This window comes from Mobula hypostoma, chromosome 24 (assembly GCF_963921235.1).
Source record: "Mobula hypostoma chromosome 24, sMobHyp1.1, whole genome shotgun sequence".
In the NCBI taxonomy this organism is placed as follows: Eukaryota; Metazoa; Chordata; class Chondrichthyes; order Myliobatiformes; family Myliobatidae; genus Mobula; species Mobula hypostoma.
In genome coordinates, this window is record NC_086120.1 from 40,916,925 (window position 1) to 40,936,821 (window position 19,897).

General features: G+C 43.2%; 1 long non-coding RNA gene across 1 annotated transcript in view; it reads right to left on the reverse strand.

Annotated features, from left to right (window-relative positions):
- LOC134337392 (uncharacterized) overlaps positions 1-10,518 on the reverse strand; it is a 56,326-nt gene extending 45,808 nt beyond the window's left edge. The window contains exon 1 of the long non-coding RNA XR_010015980.1: positions 10,292-10,518. This is a non-coding gene — a long non-coding RNA (uncharacterized LOC134337392). The remainder of the gene's footprint in view (positions 1-10,291) is intronic.
- Between the last annotated feature and the right edge of the window lie 9,379 nt (positions 10,519-19,897).

Sequence of the window (19,897 nt, forward strand, 5' to 3'; positions counted from 1 at the left end):
GCATCTGGATGCCTAAAGGACTGAGAACTTAAAGCATTAAACATGTGGGAAAAAGTTACAAATGCAATGAAAGGCAACAGAATATCTGCTTTCCACTGTAATTAACAAACCACTAATTGACACTAAGAGTCGATTTTTGGCCAAGACCCTTCATTTATTTCCGTCCATAGATGCTGCCTGAACTGATGAGTTACTCCAGCATTTTGAGAGTGTTTATCAACATGTTCATTGGGTAATCTCAGCGGTTAAGCCCGCAAAGCTTTCCTGGACGGAGACCTTCTCTTGATGAAAGGGACTTCTCACAGCTCTGCATGAACAATGTCTTATTTTGAGATTCTCTCCAGAAATATAGGCACCCCACCCAGATGAATCCTCATTCTTGTATTCACACTATCAAGCCCAAAAGGATCTTTTGCATGTTTTGATGAGATTACTTACAGTACTGTGCAAAAGTCTTTGGCACACACACACACACACCTATTTTTTTCTCTCACCCCTTATGGGTGGTGTGAGTGTGTATTTTTTCCCTCAATCTCGAGTTCTCTGCCAAAGTCCCGCGAGGTTGAGCGTTCAGCACAGTATCCTTGCTGTTCCTAGTACTGCGCTCTTCTGGACTGAGATCTCAGATGTTGTTCCCGGGAGTTGTTGGGGCCACTCTCCCAGTCCAAGTGCTCCTGTCGTCACTGGGATTAATCTGGCTTTAACCTTCCACATCCTTTCTCTCTGCTCTTTCAAGCCCGGCTAGGGTGCCTAAGACTTTTACAGAGTACTGTAGTAATTTTATGTATTGCACTTTACTGCTGGTGCAAAAAAAAACTGATTTCATGACGTATATGAGTGACGATAAACCTGATTCTGATCTGGGTCTCTATTGTGGACTGAGAGTGGGAAGGGGCCAGGGAGATGGGAATCATTGTAAGGGAAGGGGGAAGGGAGAGGTGAGGGAGCGGGAAGCACCAGAGAGATATTCTGTAACGATCAATAAACCTATTGTTTGGAATCAAATGACCTTGCCTGGTGTCTCAGGGCTGGGTGGTTTAGAGGCTTGCATGCCTCAGTGATCTGGAGAGCTTTGTTGGCTGGAATCAGGCCTAATGCACTGGCTCTTTGTTGAGTCCCCCATGGCAAACCTGTACTTGACTCAATTTTCAAACCAAGATAGAAAGTAAGAAATCCCTTCTCTTCAAGGTTCGGCTAGACTTGATTTAGCTACTGGTCTCTCAGGGAAACATAATATCCCCATGCTTGTTTCCAGGATAAATTTTGGACTTGCCAGTCCAGTAAACACACCATTGATAGCAAGTCATAAACACAAGAGATTCTGCAGATGCTGAAAATTCAGAGCAGTACACACTAAATGCCTGAGGAACTCACCAGGTCAGGCAGCAGCTCTGGAAAGGAATAAAGAGTCGACATTTTGGGCCTAAAACCTTCGCCCTGATGAAGGGTCTCAGCCCGAAATATTGACTCTTTATTCCTTTCCATTGATGCTGCCTGACCTGCAGAGTCCCTCCAGCATTTTGTTTGTGTGGCACCATTGGTAGTCAATATATGCAGGTCCTTTTAATCTGTAGCTCAGCCCTAGCTCAGATGTTCAGCTGTATTATCTGTTACAAATCAGCAAAAGATTATGCGTATTTGTGAGCAATGTTTGCAGTGTTCTTTGAAAGTGAGCAGCCCAGTTTTCTCTCGTGATGTTTAGATTAACTCTTGCTTCAGCAGCTGCATAATTCTGTATTTTCCAACCAAGAGATAAATATCAAGCCTTCTGTGGTAGGGTTCTATGCTGTGTTATACCAACTGTGTTGCAGGGCAGTGTATAACACAGTCATACACTACTACATGGCAGTGTCGCGGTTGGCGTAACGCTTCATGGCGCTAGCAATCACCAACCTGGGTTCAATTCTCCTCCTCCTCCTCCTGTGAGGAGTTTGTACGCTCTCCCAGTGACCACGTGCGCTTCCTCCGGTTGCTCTGATTTCCTCCCGCATTCTAAAGTTGTGTGCTTAGCGTTGGTGAGTTGTGTGCATCATATGCTGACGACACTTGCAGGCTGCCCAGTGCAAACCTCAGACTGTGCTGGTCATTGACCCAAAAGACGTATGTCACCGCTTTTCTCGATGTACATGTGATGAATAAAACTATCTTTGGAATACTGGCCTAAAGCTACCAGGCTAGCAAAACTTAAATATAAAACAAATTTCTCCCCTTTTTTTTTAACAAAATCAAGTACTTGTCTTTCTCATCTCTCATGCTAAAGTATTTTTCTTTATGGTGAGTCATAACGTATATGTGTGCATGTGGATATGTGTGTTCACGTGGAGTAACTCCCATCACACCTCCGTCCTCAACATCCACCCACCCACACACATGCACACCCGACCGCAGGCCAATATATTTATAAAATTATAGGACACCTCCACTCTAATTATGCAAGCAGCTGAGCGGAAGGAGCAGCAGGCACCCACGGTCCAGCTCAGCAGAGCTGCCCTGTCAGACCCTGCAGGAAGCTTATCTGAGCTGATGAAGACAAATGCAAATTACAGAGAGAGCTCCTGGGAGTGAACACTGAGGCTGCAATTTGCTTGTTTGCTGAGTGACTTCGGAAACCATGCGAATGTCTTATGACTCTCATCTGAACCCCAAGTTTAAAATGCAGTATTTACTCATTCTCCTGGATCAGGTATTTTGATAGTCTGGTAAATTTTATATTCTATAAATTCAGCGTGTATGTGTGCTTGTGCGTATATAAATGCACAGCATATATATAAATTTGGTGTGTCTATAGGTGATTGCATGTACATATATACTGTGAATACACATGTATGTAAATTCAGTGTGTGTATGTATATAAATACCCAGCATATATATGTAAGTGTATGTGCATACATACAGTAAGTACACAGCATGTATGCTAATTCAGATCCTCCTGAAAGCCAGGATAGCCTTCCTCACTGTCCACTACACCCCCAACTTTGGGGTGATCTGCAAATTTGCTGATCCAGTTAACCAAATCATAGTCCAGATCTTTGATATAGATGACAAACAATAACGGACCCAGCACCAATCCCTGTGGCATACTACTAGTCACAGCCTTCAATCTGAGAGGCAACCCTGTATGACCACTCTCTAGCTTCTTCGACAAAGCCGATGTCTAATCCAAGTTGCTACCTCATCCTGAATGCCGAGCCACTAAACCTTCCTGACCAGCCTCCCATGCAGGACCTTGTCAAATGCCTTATTAAAGTCCATGTAGACAACATTCACTGCCTTGCCTTCATCCACACTCCTGGTAAATTCCTCGAAAACCTCTGTAAGATTAGTTAGACATGACCTACATGCACAAAGCCATGGAGTGGACTTGGGGGTTGTTGATCGTGCTGTCGTTCTTCTCTCACTTGGTTTCGTGACTATCTGAAGAAGAAGAGATTCAGAGTTGTATACTTAGATAATAAATGAACCTTTGAACCTTTATTATTTATTTTGTATTTGCATAGATTATCTTCTTCGCTTATCAGTCTGTGCTGTTCGTAGTTTTTCATTGAATCTTTTGTCGTTCTTTGTTCTACTCTGTATATCTCATGGTAGTATATGGTGACATGTATGTACTTTGATAAAAAAATCACTTTGAACTTAAACACTCCCAGTAATGGCACCCTCACAACCCTCTGACTGCCCAGAGGATAAGCTTCCTATGCACGAATTTTGTTCCTACACACCTCGGTTTTAAATGACCACAGACTATATTTGAGACTCTCAAGAGGGACTGGTAGCAGAAACTTTGAGCTTTTCTACTCGACACGGTAGCGCCACGGTTAGCGTAATGCTATTACAGCACCAGGGACCCAGGTACCATTGCTGCTATTGCCTCTGAGGAGTTTGCACGTTCTCCTCATGACTACGTGGGGTACTTCCGGGTGCTCCAGTTTCCTGCCTCATTCCAAAGACATATGGGTTAGTAGGTTAATTGTTCACATGGGTGTAATTGGGTGGCGGGAACTCATTAGGCTGCGAGTGCCTGTTACCGTGCTGTATCTCAAAATAAAAACTAAAATGAAAACGATGGATAGCTCAGGTGCCTAAGACTTTTGCACATAACTGTATTTGTCAACATGGAGTTTGTAAATCAGGCGGATGCAAAGGATGTTGGGAATGGCGAGGGTGGAGTTCCGCCAGAACGGTGAGGGACAGGTGGCAGAGAAGGAGTGCCAGGCAAGTGGGGTGGTGCACATGCAGACACGCCCAGCCCTGAGACACCAGACAAGCTCATTTGATTCCAAACAATTGGTCTATTGATTATTACAGAATGTCTCTCTGGTGCTTCCTGCTCCCTTCCCTCTGCTTTCCCTTTTCCCAATCCTGATTCCCTTCTCCTTGCCCATTCCCACTCTCAGTCCACAATGAGGCCCATATCAGAATCAAGTTTATCATCGCTCACCTATGTCATGATTTGTTTTTGTGGCAGCCGTACAGTGTAATACATAAAATTGCTACAGTACTGTGAAATGCAAGAAGTATCGTAGGAAAAGCAGATGAGCAACACCTAGAATTATGATATTGTAGCCATTAGTGAGTCTTGGTTGCAGAAGGGGCAGGACTGGCAGCTCTGTGTTCTGGGGTTCAGTTGTTACAGATATGACAGAGTGGAAGGATTAAAGGAGGAGGGGTAGTGGTACTAGTCAGGGAAAATGTCATGGCAGTTCTCATTCAGAACAGGCTGAAGAATTCATCTAGTGAGGCACTATGGGTGGAACTGAGAAATAAGAAAGGTATGACCACTTTAATGGGGCTATGTTACAAACCTCCCAAGAGTCGGAGGGATTTAGAGGAACAAATTTGCTGACAGATTGCAGACTGTTACAAGAAACATAAGGTTGTTATATTAGGTAATTTAAACCTTCCACATATTGACTGGGACTCCCATATTGTAAAATGACTAGATAGATGGGATAGAGTTTGTCAAATGAGTTCAGGAAAGTTTCCTTAAATCAGTACATAGAAGTCCCAATGAGAGAGTGTGCGTACTTGATCTGCTATTATGGAATGAGACAGGGCAGGTGACAAAAGTTTGGGTACAGGAACACTTTGCTTCAACTGATCACAATGCCATTAGTTTCAAAGTAAATATAGCTCTGGTCCATGGGTTGAGGTTCTAAATTGGAGAAAGGCCACTTTTGATGGTACCAGAAAGGATCTGGCAATTGTGGATTGGGACTTCTTGTTTTGGCAAAAGTGTACTTGGTAAACGCGAGACCTCCAAAAGAAAAAATTTAAGAGTACAAAGCTTGCGTGTGCCTCTCAGAATAAAAGGTAAAGATAGCAGGTGTAGGGATCCTGGTTTCCAAGAGATATCGAGATATTGAGGCCTGGTTAAAAAGGAGGTGCGTAGCAGGTATAGGCAAGCAGGAACAAATGGGGGTCTTATGGAGTGTAAGAAATGCAAGGGAACATCTAAGAAAGAAAGACGGAGTTCTGAAAGAAGGCATGAGGTTGCCCTAGTAGGCAAGTAAAGGAGAATGCCAAGGGATTCTACAGATACATTAAAAGCAAAGGATTGTGAGAGAAAATTGGTCCTCTAGAAAATCAGAAGGATAATCCATGTGTGGAGCCAAAGGAAATGGGGGAGAACTTCAGTAAAATTTTGCTTTTGTATTTACTCAGGAGATGGACAGAGTCAATGGAAGTGAGGCAAAGCAGTATCAACTTCATGGACTCAATACAGATTATAGAGGAGGAGGTGTTTTGCTGCACTGTGGCAACTTAGGATGGATAAATCCCCAGGGCCTGACGAGATACTCCGTTGGACCCTGCGGGAGGTAAGTGCTGAAATTGCCAGGGTCCTAGCAGAGATATTGAAATCATCCATAGCGACAGGTGAGGTACTGGAGGATTGGAGGATAGCCAGTGTTGCTCCACTGTTCAAGAAAGGCTGAAAAGTAAACCAGTACTGAGAAAGTTATTGGAAGATATTCTGAGGGACCTGATATATAAATATTTGTGAAGACTTGGACCGACTAAGGATAGTCAGCATGGCTTTGTGCATGATAAGTCATGTCTAACCAATCTTATAGAGTTTTTTGAGGAAATTTGATGAAGGCAAGGCAGTGGATGTTGTCTCCATGGACTTTAGCAAGGCATTTGACAAAGTCCTGCATGGAATGTTAGCCAAGAAGATTCAGTCACTTGGCATTTAAGATGGGGTCGTAAATTGGATCAGACAGTGGCTTTGTGGGAGAAACCAGAGAGCGATAGCAGACAGTTGCCTCTCTGACTGGAGGCCCGTGACTAGTGGAGTGCCACAGGGATCAGTGCTGGCTCCATTGTTGTTTGAAATTATCTGGATGACAATGTGGTTAACTGGATCAGAAAATTTGTGGATGACACCAAAACTGGTGGTATAGTGGACAGTGGAAAAGACTATCACGGCTTGCAGCTGGATCTGCATCAGTTGGAAAAATAGGTTGAAATATGGCAGGTGGAATTTAATGCAGACAAGTGCAAGGTTTTGCACTTCGCTATGACCAACCAGTGTAGGTCTTACACAATGTACGTTACGGCACTGAGGAATGTGGTAGAGCGAAGGGGCCTGGGAAAACAGGTCCATAATTCATTGAAAGTGGTGTTACAGGTAAATAGGGTCGTGAAGAAAGATTTTACTTTACTTTATACTTTACTTTATAGTCGCCAAACAATTGATACTAGAACGTACAATCATCACAGCGATATCTGATTCTGTACTTCGCATTCCCTGGAGTACAAATCGATAGTAACTATTAAAAATTTAAATTATAAATCATAAATAGAAAATAGAAAAGGGAAAGTAAGGTAGTGCAAAAAAACCGAGAGGCAGGTCCGGATATTTGGAGGGTATGGTCCAGATCCGGGTCAGAATCCGTTCAGCAGTCTTATCACAGTTGGAAAGAAGCTGTTCCTAAATCTGGCCGTACAAGTCTTCAAGCTCCTGAGCCTTCTCCCGGAGGGAAGAGGAACGAAAAATGTGTTGGCTGGGTGGGTCGTGTCCTTGGTTATCCTGGCAGCACTGCTCCGACAGCGTGCGGTGTAAAGTGAGTCCAAGGACGGAAGATTGGTTTGTGTGATGTGCTGGGCTGTGTTCACAATCTTCTGCAGCTTCTTTCAAATCAAGATCTGGTCTTCATAAATCAAAATCTTGGGTACAGAAGAGATGTCATGTTAAAGTTGTATAAGACATTGCTGAGGCCTAATTTGGAGTATCGTGTGCAGTTTTGGTCACCTACCTACAGGAAGGATGTAAACAAGGTTGAAAAGAGTACAGAGAAAATTTACAAGGTTGTTGTCAAGTCTGGAGGACCTGAGTTATTAGGAAAAATTGAATAGGTTAGGACTTTATTCCTTGAAAATGGAAGATTGAGCAGAGATTTGATAGAGGTATAGAAAATTATGAGGGGTATAGATAGGGTAAATGTAAGCAGGCTTTTTCCTCTGAGGTTGGATGGGACTACAGCTAGAGGTCATGGGTTAAGAGTGAAAGGTGAAAAGTTTAAGAGGAATAAGAGGAGAAACTTCTTCACTCAGGTGGTTGTGAGAGTGTGGAAAGAGCTGCCAGCACAAGTGGTGCATGCGAGCTTGATTTCAACATTTTTAAGAGACGTTTAGATTGGTACATGGTGGAAGAACTCAGCAGGTCAGGCAGCTTACATGGAGTGGAATAAACAGTCGATGTTTTGCGCTGACACTCTGCATCGGGACTGGAAATGAAAGGGGAAGAAGGTAGTAAATGTGTATGTGGAGTTGAGGTTCCAGTTAGGTCAGCTATAACTTCATTAAAAAATAAGGCAGCCTGTTCCAGTTCCAGATTCACATGGTAGTAACTTAATGCTTAAGGCTGGGGGAGCAGACCAGCTGGTGTGTGTGTGTGTGTGTGTGTGTGTGTGTGTGTACATTCATTTAGATGAGGTCAGGGTTGAGGTTATCTCTGAGGCCTATCATAGTTCAAACGCACAGAGCCACACACTCATGAGTAATGGTGACCTAGGGTGTGGTATGAGAGGTTAGATAGAACCTGTGGAACTGGACTTTGTGTTACAACAGGAATGTCTGCAATACTGAGAAGACAGCAATAGCCAGCTGATGGCCTGTTTTATATTTCTGTCAATTTTTATTCATTTAGACTTCGGTGCATAAAAAGATCGGTAATGCCTAAAGCGGAGTACAAACGAGATTTACTCCCCACATCATAATTGAGCTTCTGAAATGATGTCCAATCAGCTGTTTGAAAAGTATATAAAGGCCAAGCATTCGGAGGACACACCACAATCAACAGCGCACCGACGATGTCTCCTGACATGGCGACGAAACGTTTGCAAGTGAATTACCAAGATTGAAGAACAACTCAACCCAACCAGAGTGTAAACTGCTCAACACGTTGCCCATCAAATATAATCCCGATGATTCAGGAAACAGATGAATCTCTCTCTCTCACAAATATCGCCCGCAACAACTCTTTACCACATGTGCACGTGTGCGCACGCACACACACACACGTATATACATAGAGACAAACACATAAATATGTGGAATGAAAATCTTCTCCCACCAATGAGCACTGCCACAAGAAAGCAGCATCCATCATCAAGGATCCTCATCACTCAGGCCCTGCTCTCTTCTCACTACTACCTCCAGGCAGGAAGTATAGGAGATTTAAGTCCTACACCACCAGGTTCAGGAACAGTTGTTACCCTGCAACCATCAGCCTCCTGAACCAACATGGACAATGTCTCTTACCTCAATGCTGAAGAGACTCCGCAAGCTACGGACTCACTTTGAAGGACACTACAACTCGTATTCTCAATATTATTTACTTACTTGGTTTTAATTACGGTATTTGCATGATTTGTCTTCTTTTGCACATTGGTTGTTTGTCAGTCTTTTTTTATGTATAGATTTTTATAATTCTATTGTATTTCTTTATTTCCCTGCAAATGCCTTCAAGAAAACTAATCCCAAGGTAGACATACATATTCTTTAATACTAAATTTACCTTGACTCTGACAAGGCCAGACAGATCTGCACAACCTGCCAATGCCTGTTAAATATGCATCTGGTACACAAGGTCATGTCCACACATATCGGGAACACAATATTTGTGGTAAAGACATCTGGCTATGCAAAGCCAATAAATATGAAAATATTATGAAACAAAGCTTTGCAACCATGTACAATAACTTCACAGCCACACCTTTCACCCACCCAGTTCCAATGCCAAACATTGCTCTGCACCAGGTCAATGGGTGTGTAAATATTAGAGAAACATTAACTGGTGTGGAAACACCATTGCCCAAGAATGGAAAAGCCTGGAAAAGCTCATGGATACAGCTCAGTCCATCACAGGCAAAGCCCTCCCCACCAATGAGCACATCTACAAGGAGCACTGCTGCAAGAAAGCAATATCCATCATCAAGGACCCCCATCATCCAGACCATGCTCTCTTCTTGCTGCTGCCATCAGGAATGAGGTACAGAAGCTTAATGTCCCACAGCACCAGGTTCAGGAACAGTTACTACCCTCCAACCATCAGGCTCCTGAACCAGCGTGGATAACATCACTCAGTTCAACTCTGAACTGATTCTGCAACCTATGGTCTCACTTTGAAAGACTACAACTCATGTCCTCAGTGTGATTTATTTATATACTTACTTAATTGTTTTTGGTATTTGCACAACTTGTCTCCTTTTGCACATTAGTTGGTTGTTAGCCTTTGTTTGTGTGTAGTTTTTCATTGTATTTCTTTGTTCTACTTTGAATGCCCACAAGAAAATGAATCTCAAGGTAGTATATGGTGACACATACGTACTTCGATAATAAATTTGCTTTGACTTTGATAACCAGTGAATTGGAAAAGATTATTACAATGGGACTGGTGTATGAAAGAGGGGGTGGGGTGGAAACTGTGCACATATAGATAATTAAGTTGGCAAATACAATGGATTCTGGTTAATTAGGGCACATCGGGACCTGTACATTTTGGCCCAATTAAGTAGCTACTTCAATTTGCTGAAGCTTCATGGAAATAGTTTTTAAAAGACTAACTACATTTAGTTGAGAAACAAATTATCTATTTATATGAAGTACAGAACAAATTAGAGCACGATCAATATTACTGCAGTGCTATACAACTATTTATCAACTGTTCACTCTATGCACGGTGCGGTGTCTAACGACCACACAACTGCATGCAACTGATGCTAGTTAGAAACTGTTGCATCCTCCAAATCTTCATTTTCATTGTAACATTTAAATTGATTGTCCGTACCTTCAAATTCTTTGGTAAAGTAGTGAAATCGTTTCATTTTCACTTCCGGCTTTTTCCGGCATCTCCAAATCTGAATGCTTGAACCCACAGTAAGCAGCACAGTTCGGAATTGTCCTTCTGCTTATTTCTTGCCAACCATCAGTGGCAAAAATTACTGCGTTTTGAACACCAACAGATGCAAAAGACACTACTTAAAATCTGTTCACTGTAATCATGGTGTGGTGTTGAACGGTCACACAAGCACACGTGACCTGACGTTAGTTTGAAACTGTTTGGCAAGTCTCCTGTCCTAATTAAGTGGCATGAGTCCCAAATAAATAAAGGGAATCCAGGGTTTTTTCTTGATTAGTTTTTGTTCTTTACAAGTTATCTGAAATAAGTGGCTGTCCCGATTAACCAATAATCCAATTAACCAGCATCCACTGTATACTGTACACGCTAACGATATTTCCTCTAGCCAAGAATTGCAAATGATACAGACGGATACTCAAGTGGCTGTTCTCACTAGGTTACACATGCACAGATACAAACACACACAGAACACACATGCACAGACAACACCGAAATACATAGAGTACAACACTGAAACACACACACAATGATGAAATACACAGAACACACACACCTACAGCATTGTAATACACAGAACACGCACACACACTCACGCACGCACGCACTCGCGCGCTCACACACACCCACATGTGCGACAAAAGTATCACAAACATCAACAGATCTTCCTCCTCGATCAGCCTCCTACCCACCTAGTTCACGAGTTTTGATTTAAGATCAGTTTATTTCTACCGTACCATCAGGACAAGCACGATTAGTTGCCATCTGAATAAACATGATCATACTTCCATGTTTTCAAAAGGCTGCATCTTCAAAGCAAAATGACACGCTTTTTCAGGAGCTTATTATTTTAATTAGAACTCCGGATTAACAAGGTAAAGTGGCAGGCGTTGTGCAGGTTTAATGTTCACGACTCCTTACTTGAAACTCTAATTGCTGCCGTTCACTGTAATTAAGTTTCTTTTGAAGTGATTGCGGATTTATCTATCTATTCTTCTCTGTCAGCCCTCCTTCTCAATCAGTCTGATGTAAATTAGTTTCTTTTCTGGAATAATGCAAATCTAAATGCATGAATCAGGGCTCACTGTTTTCTTGGTCTTAGATGCCAGGTCTATAGCTTCCTTGCCAACAAAACCAAAGTCCATACTGGGCCTAACACACTGATGCAATCACAAAATGGGCACATCAGCGGCTCCACTTTGTTAGGAGTTTGAGGAGATGCGGTACGTCGCGAAAGACTGACAAATTTCTGTAGGTATATGGTGGAGAACATTCAGACTGATATCAAGGCTTCAATGCACAGGAACACAAGTGGCTTCAAAGAGTTATGGTCTCCACCAGCTCCATCACAGGCACAAATGTTTCCCGGCATCAAGGACATCTTCAAGAGGTGGTGGCTCAAGAAGGTAGATACATCACTAAGAACACTCACCATGCTGGACATGCCCTCACCTCGTTAATACCATTGGGAACCCACACTCATAGATTCAGGACTATCCTTTTCCCCTCCGCCATCATATTTCTGAATGTTCCATGAATGTTATTATTTAATTTTGTAATTTTTGGCTGGCGGAATGGAGATATGTCTCGATTAAAGGAGGTGTAAGGTTCTCCTTCCATCCACTAGCCTGCAGTTCACCCTTGGGCAAGGTGTAGCACTTGCTTAACTCCCTGATCAGGGTCATGTGAAGCCATGGGAGAAGGTGGTGGATGGTTGTATGAGCAGCTGGTGCATATCACAAGTCCTGGTAATGTGACCTGGGACGCCAGGCAGACAACCTCCAAAGACTATCGATAATGGCTGGGGTCACCCATCTTGTAAAGAAACTGCCCAGAAGAAGGCAATGGCAAACCACTTCTGTAGAAAAACTTGCCAAGAACAATCATGGTCACGGAAAGACCATGATGGCCCATGTCATACAACATGGCGCATAATGAATGAAAGAACTACTTCCATGTCTTTGTACAGCACTAATGCCACAAAACATGTCAGTCAGTGATAATGAATCTGATTCTGATTCTGATTTTGAGTTCTTGTCTTTCAGCTGAAATCTGCATCGCTGTGACCCCTCCAAGTCGGTCCAATATCCTGGGTCCCATGTTGTTCCACATGTATTAACTGGGAAGCAGCGGTCAAATAGGAAATCCAGTGAGCTGAGGAAATAAAACTATTCAGTAGGATCCATTAAGAAAATTCACCAGGCAGGGTATAGGAACAGTAACTTCTTTTTGTTCCTTTTGATTTCCAGATAGATTAAAATTAGTTCTAAAAAGGTAAAGTTCACCTCTTGTTCATTTGAGAGGGAATATTTCCATTACATTAAGGATAACTGGCCACCCTTTCCTCTCTCAACACACAAACACACGCACAATGATTTTACAAAATAACAATCCCCATTGTCTAGAACTTCACAAGTCCTGCTGGAGTCATGTGCTTAATCCTGAACAAATGGCCTTCAACATCAGTGAAAGCAGATGAAACAAAATGGAGTTCAGAACCTGAATCAGGTTTAATATCACTGACATATGTCATGAAATTTGTTGTTCTGCGACCGCAGTACAGAGCAATACATAGAAATGACTATAAGTTCCAATAAAAAATATAAAAATTAAGTAGTACAAGAAGAGAGTAAAAAAAAATGTTCATGGATTCATGGTCCACTCAGTAATCTGATGGCGATTAAGATTCACAACATCTCTCAAGTAAAATCTCAACATGGGGTGAAAATGCAAATAAATATCTGCAGATGCTGGAAATCTGAAATCAAAACAGAAAATTCAGAATACACGTATCATGTCAGACAGTCCCTGTATTGGTATTGGTACTGGTTCATTATTAACACTTGTAGCAAGATACAGGGAAGTTCTTGCCTTGCATACAGTTCACACAGATCAAATCATTCCATGGTGCAATGAGCTAGAATAAGGTAAAACAATAACAATGCGGAATAAAGAGTAAAAACGACCAAAAAAAGTGCAGTGCAGGTAAACAATAAAGTGCAAGATTGTAATCAGGTAGATTGTGAGGCTGTAGAAAGTGGAACAGAGTTAACAAAGAGTGTCAGACCTGAACTTCACAGATGCTGCCTGACCTGCTGAGTCTTTATGACATTTTCTGGTTTTAGAAGATACAACAGTACAATACTGGCAGACCATTTGACCACTATTTTGTGCCAATCTTAATGCCAATTTATATTGTGTCCTTCTCCTGTGCTCCTGTCTATCATTCATATCCCTCCATTTCCTTCATGTTCATGGTTCTGTCTAAAAGCCTTTTGCACTCTGCCCATAACAACCATTATCTTTGATACCCTAGTCCCTACACCTAACCCTGCCCTATCACCTAAACTTAAAAGCATGCCCTCTGGTGCTTGACATTTTGACATCTGGAGGAACTCAGCAGGTTAGGCAGCGTCTATAAATGGGAAATAAACAGTCCCTTACTCACTCTTCCTTCAGTTAGTCCTGACGAAGGGTCTCGGCCTGAAACGTCGACTGCACCTCTTCCTACAGATGCTGCTTGGCCTGCTGCGTTCACCAGCAACTTTGATGTGTGTTGCTTGAATTTCCAGCATCTGCAGAATTCCTGTTGTTTGCTGTTGAGTTTATCCAGCGTTTTGTGTGTGATGCTCAAGATTTTCAGCATCTGCAGAATCCCTTCTATTCTTTAAACATTATAATCTTACCTGCCCCTAGCAATTCCTCCAGCAGATTTTTCTTCATACCCACCTCCTTACATCTGAAAAACTTGACTCTCTGGTCCCCTTTACCGCTTCCCTCTAGTTTAAACCCCCTACACTGAAAAAAGTTTAGATTTTTGTCACAATGTGCGCTAGCAATATCAGAATCCAAATGGGGAGCAAAGACAGACACCAATATAGAGACAGCAACGAAAGTCTATTCACAAGAATTCCAAAGAACATTGATGGCTTGGCTGGGCAACACCACGGGAAGTAACATTCTCAAAACTAGGACCTCGCTATTAGCACTAACTGGGTATCCACTTAAATAATACGAGTAACATGGATTCTCTGAGCCTATCAAAATAAACTTAACAACAATTAACCAGAGCCCAATACTCTCCAGTGACCCACAGAGGCCCAGAGAGCTCATCGCAGATTTTCCTATCCTGGGAAAAAGAGATCAGGCAGAAGGGCCTACGCTACTTCAACGACTGCATCGGCGCTGCTTCCCGCACCCAGGCCGAGCTAGTTGACTTCATCGACTTCATCGAATTTCCACCCTCCCCTCAAACTTACCAGGTCCATTTCCAACACTTCCCTCCCCTTTCTTGATCTCTCTGTCTCCATCTCTGGAGACACCTTATATGCTGACGTCTATTACAAACCTACCGACTTTCACAGACACCTGAACTATACCTCTTCCCACCATGTTATTTATAAAAATGCCATCCCCCTTCTCTCAATTCCTCCATCGCCACCGCATCTGCTGTCAGGATGTTAAAAGGCCTGAACAGATTAGATATGGCAAAGTAATTTTCCATGGTAGGGGAGACTAGGACAAGAGGGCATGACTTCTGTATTGAAGGACGTCCATTTAGAACAGAGATGTAGAGAAATTACTCTAGTCAGAGGGTGGTAAACCTATGGAATTTGTTGCCATGGGAGGCTGTGGAAGCCGAGTCATTGGGTGTACTTAAGGCAGGGATAGATAGGTTCTTGATTAGTCAGGGCATCAGAGGGTATGGGGAGAAGGCAGGGGAGTGAGGGTGACTAGAAGAATTGGATCAGCCCATGACTGAATGGGGCAGCAGACTCAATCGGTCAGATTGCCTATTCCTGCTCCTATATCTTATGGTCTTATGGTCTTATGGTCTTATGAATGAGGCTTTTCTTTCCAGAATGAAGGAGATGTCTTCCTTCTTTAAAGAAAGGGCCTTCCCTTCCTCCACCATCAACGCTGCCCTCAACCGCACCTCTTCCACTTCGTGCCCTCACCCCATCTTCCCACTACCCCACCAGGGGTAGGGTTCCTCTTGTCCTCACCTACCACCCCACCAGCCTCTGTGTCCAGAACATAATTCTCTGGAACTTCCACCATCTCCAACAGGATCCCACCACTAAGCACATCTTTCCCTCCACCCAACTTTCTGCTTTCTGCAGGGATCACTCTGTATTCAACTCCCTTGTCCATTCATTTCTCCCCACTGATCTACCTCTTGGCACTTATCCTTGCAAGCAGAACAAGTGCGACACCTGCCCCTGCACCTCCTCCCTCACTACCATTCACGGACCCAAGCAGTCCTTCCAGGTGAGGCAACACTTCACCTGTGAGTCTGCTGAGGCCATCTATTGTATCCAGTGCTTCCGGTGTGGCTGCTTGTATATCGGTGAGACCCGAGATAAATTGGGAGACCAGTTCGCCGAGCACCTACACTCTGTCCACCAGAAAAAGAGGGGTCTCCCAGAGGCTACCCATTTTAATTCCACTTTTCATTTCTATTCCAACATGTCCATCCATGGTCTTCTCTACTGTCGCAATGAGGCCACACTCAGGTTGGAGGACCAACACCTTATATTCCTTCTGCATAGCCTCCAGCCTGATGGCATGAACGTCAATTTCACCAACTTCTGGTAATGCCCCCCCCTCCCCATTCTCCATTCCCATTTCCCCCTCTCACCTTATTTCCTTACCTGTCCGTCGCCTCGCTCTGGTGCTTCTCCTCCTTTTTCTTTCTTCCATGGCCTTCTGTCCTCTCCTGTTAGATTCCCCTTCTCCAGCCCTGTATCCCTTTCACCAACCAACTTCCCATCCCTTTACTTCACCCCTCCCCCTCCCGGTTTCACCCGCCATCTTGTGCTTCTCCCTCTGCCCTTTTACTCTGACTCATTATCCTCTTTTGCCAGTGTTGCCGAAGACTCTTGGCCCAAAATATCAACAATACTCTTTTCCACAGGCGCTGCCTGGCCTGCTGAGTTCCTCCAGCATTCTGTGTGCGTTACAGGCAGAAGGATAGCAGGTTTACCAGAACTCACATGTATAGATACTAATGCAAACCAGACAGAGAACTGCTCTTGTTAATGATCTGGGAATTGTGGTTAAGGAAATTGGTGATGGTATTGCTTTCCTGAGGAAGCAAAGACTTTGGGGAGCCTTCTTGACATCAACAGGGTTGGATGAGGACAAACTATTGGTGATGATCACACCTGAGATCTTGAAGATCTCAACCCTCTCAACCTCGACACCATTGAGGTAGTTAGGATCGTCAGCACCTCCCCCTTTCAGAAGTCAATGACCAGCTCTTTCGTTTTGTTGACATTGAGGGAAAGGTTGTTATCATGACACCATGCCACTGTGCTCTCTATCACCTTCCTGTACTCTGACCCAACGTTATTTGACACGTGGCTCACTGCAGTGGTATCATCTGCAAGATGGAGTTAGAGGGGAATGTGGTCACGCGGTCACTAATGTACAGGGAGAGGAATAGGGGGTTGAGGATGCAACCTTGTGGAGCACCAGTGTTTAGAACAGTCACGGTGGAGATGCTGCTGCCTTTCTTCACTGTTTGTGGCCTGTTGGTCAAAAAAGCAAGGAGCCAGTTGCAGATGGAGGTATTATCTCCCAGGGTCCAGAGTTTGGTGATAAATTTGCTTGGAATAATAGTATAGAAGGCAGAACTGTAGTTGATAAAGACTAGCCTGATACAAGTGTCTTTACTGACCATATGCTCCAGGGATGAGGGTAGGGCCAGTAACATGACTCATGCTGTAGACCTGTTTCAGTTGTAGGCAACTTGCAGTGGGACAAGATCGTTTGAAAAGTTGGAGTTGATGCATGGCATGACCAGCCTCTCAAAAATCTTCATAATGGCAGACCATAAGATGTAGGAGCCTCTCCGCCATTCAATCATGGCTGATTTACTATCCCTCTCAACCACATGCTCCTGCCTTCTCCTCATAACCTTTGATGGCCTAACATCAAACTCCACTTTAAATATACACAGTGACTTAGCCTCCACAGCTAGTGTTAGAGCCTTTGGGATTATTGTCAGATTTCGAAGACTGTTAATTCTAAGTGACAGAGCTATTAGTCACCACTGCTGTCAATCATAATGTTGGGATAACTGGACTGAGAAGAAGAACGTTATAAACAAAAGTATTAGACACCTGTCTTGTAAAATGAAAGCATTGTTAACTGATTTGTCTGAATTAGTATGAGTTCAGTTCTCAATTTCAACCAAATTGAACTTGAGTGTCATCTTGAAGATTTGCTGGCTTTAAGTGTACACAGAAAATGTGTGTGTGTGTGTGTGTGTGTGTGTGTGTGTGTGTGTGTGTGTGATGTGAAATGATATTAGAGGCATTGAAAATCCTTGAGAAAGGATTTTAACATTAATAATTTTCTGGGGGAATTAAGAACATTTTGGTAGTGCAAAGATTTCTAATTGAATACTCAGTGGTCACTTTATTAGGTACAGCTGTACAACTGCTTGTTAACACAAATATCCAATCAGCCAATCATGTGACAGTAACTCAATGCATAAAGCATGCAGACATGGTCAAGAAGTTCAGATCAAACATCAAAATGGAGGAAGAAATATGATATAAGTGACTTTGACTGTGGAGTGATAGCTGGTGGCAGACGGAGTGGTATGAGTATCTCAGAAACTGCTGATCTCCTGAGATCTTCACGCACAACCATCTCCCGAGTTTGCAGAGAATAGTGCGGAAACACAAAAAATATCCAGTCAGTAGCAGTCTGTGGACGAAAATGTCCTGTTAGTGAGAAAAGCTAACATTCAGAGGAGAATGACCAGACTGGTTCAAACCGACGGTAACTCAAATAACCACGTGTTACAACAGTAGTGATCAGAAGAGCCTCTCTAAATGGACAAGTTGAACCTTGAAGTGACAGGACCTTGCTAAGACAGCAGAGGACCATGAACTCAATGGCCACTTTACTAGGTACAGGAGTTGCCTAATAAAGTGGCAACTGTGTATATTTGAACTGCCCAACTGCAGGGTTCATGAACTGAATATCACTGTCTTGTACACAGGGTCAATGGGATTGCACGATACACATTGCTTGCATTTGGTGAGGGAAAGGGTTAAGCATCACATTAACAGAAGCAGGGCTCTCCTGCGGGAGCTCATTGCTGGCAGGAGGTGGGAGGCGTTGCTGTTGGCGGAGCTGTGTTGCCTAAGCTTCCTTCTTTTGTCAACAAACTTCAGCAGCGTGACCTGTCAGGTGAAAGTCACCAGCTCAAAGCATAACAGCAAATCACACTTTCCCAACACAGCAAACAACCTCAGCAGATTTTGGACTGAGCTAACAAATATTGCCACTTCCTAAATGAGACCAAACTTGCAACTGCTGACTTTCTGGCCCAGTAAAAAGCCAAAGCACAAAACTATGAGTAATGCTTCGTGGATCACTGCAGAAACGCTACTCTGCCCAATGCAATCTCTGACCGTGATCTTCTATCCATTAAAAGTGATGCATATGGATTACTAGCCAAACGATTTCCACTATGTGAAATGGGAAATATGAAACAGAAAATCTAACCAATCAGCAATACTTTAATGCCTTGGCAGAAATATTTTTGGTCGGTATTTCCAACAAAAAACATGGAATGTTCTTTCCGAGCACCTTTACTCTTACAAAAAATAAAATATGGCAACAATTACGGCTTCTTTGTCACTTCATGTTGCATCCTAGACATTACTCATTCACTCTTTAGTCCAAGGTGTTACGCCTGTTTATAATTGTGTTTTCTTTTCCAAGGTCACTTTCTCCTATGTACGTCTAAGACAGGACCAGCCTTAAACTAATTCCGCCCTATCATTATGCAGCTGTGATTGGAAACTCCATAATCTGATATGTGACCATATGACACAGGAGTAGACTTCGGCTATTTGGCCCATTGAGTCTGCTCCGCCATTCCAGCATGGCTGATTCACGATCCCTCTCAACTCCATTCTCCTGCCTTTTCCTCATAACCTTTGACACCCTTACTAATCAAGAACCTGCAACACACAAAGTTGCTGGTGAACGCAGCAGGCCAGGCAGCATCTCTAGGAAGAGGTACAGTCGACGTTTCGGGCCGAGACCCTTCGTCAGAACTAACGGTCTTGGCCCAAGATATTAGCCATCAGCTTTAAATATAAGACCATAAGGCATAGCAGCAGAATTAGGCCATTTGGCACATCGAGTCTGCTCCACCATTTAATCATGGTTGAACCTTTTCTCCCCCTCCTCAGCCCTACTTCCCAGTCTTCTCCCCATAACCTTTGATGCTGTGTCCAATCAAGAACCTATCAAGCTCTGCATTAAATACACCCAATGACCTGGCCTCCACAGCTGCCTGTGGTAATAAATTCCACCAATTCACCACCCTCTGGCTAAAGAAATTTAGCCATCTCTGTTTTAATTGGATGCTCCTCTATCCTGAGGTTGTACCCTCTTGTCCTAGACTCCCCCACTATGGGAAATATCCTTTCCACATCTACTCCATCAGGCCTTTCAATATTTGAAAAGTTTCAATGAGATCCCACCTCATCCTTCTAAATTCCAGTG